This window comes from Octopus bimaculoides, chromosome 25, assembly GCF_001194135.2.
Source record: "Octopus bimaculoides isolate UCB-OBI-ISO-001 chromosome 25, ASM119413v2, whole genome shotgun sequence".
Lineage (NCBI taxonomy): Eukaryota > Metazoa > Mollusca > Cephalopoda > Octopoda > Octopodidae > Octopus > Octopus bimaculoides.
In genome coordinates this window covers 25,740,048-25,740,940 of record NC_069005.1, presented here as the reverse complement: position 1 = coordinate 25,740,940, position 893 = coordinate 25,740,048, and positions in this window count along the sequence as shown.

The window sequence follows — 893 nt, the reverse complement described above, 5'->3', positions numbered from 1 at the left end:
ATATATATATATATATATATATATATATATATATATATACAAATTTATATAAGGATAAGGATAAGATTGTTATTCAAAATACCGATCCTATCAGGTGGCCAGCATGGGAATCAAAACCTCAAAAGGTAATAATTATTGCCAAGTCTGATGCTCTGGAGATGTTTGGTAAACTGGTCATCTGAACTCTGACCTGTTTGCCCAGTGTATGATGAAGGACAGAGAGAGCAAGAGATACAGATTACATTACTGTTGGTGCAGATAAATGAATTGGTGATATAGTGGTGTGCCGTTGGAGAGGTAGAGGTAGGTGTGGCAGCATAGGCGAGAGCAGGGGAAGGAGCCAGGTTGGGTGCCAGGACTGGAGAGATGCTATGAGCCAGAAGGTCGCGTGTAGGTTGTGGGCATGTTTGAAGGAGGGAAGTGCTAGGTTGAGGAAGATTTGAGAGGTGGAGGGGGTCGAATTGGAGGTGGTGGAAAGCCTGAAGAATGTTGCATTGGGTGGAGGGAGAGGTGGTAGGTGAAGGGGAAAGAAAAGGTGGGTAAGGGTGAGGAAGGTGTAAAGAGAGAAAGAGTGAGCATGGAAGCATGGTCAATAGGTCATGCATGGGTGAGGGCAGGTTGGATAATGGTCCTCTAAACATGCACATATATTCAACTCTTACAAAGTGAACTCACTGAATAAGTATATTCACACACACACACACAAAAACGCACAAAACTCCTGTCTATGTAATTCATCCCGGACTTTTTGGGCTGTTGCCCACCCCCAACTCATGCCACATCCCTAGTGCCCTCACCCCAACTAACCACCACAAACATAGACCTCTTTCTCAAACAAATTCAAAACTTAACCTAATGAACCCATTATTTTGTTGTTTTTTCCATGAATCGCT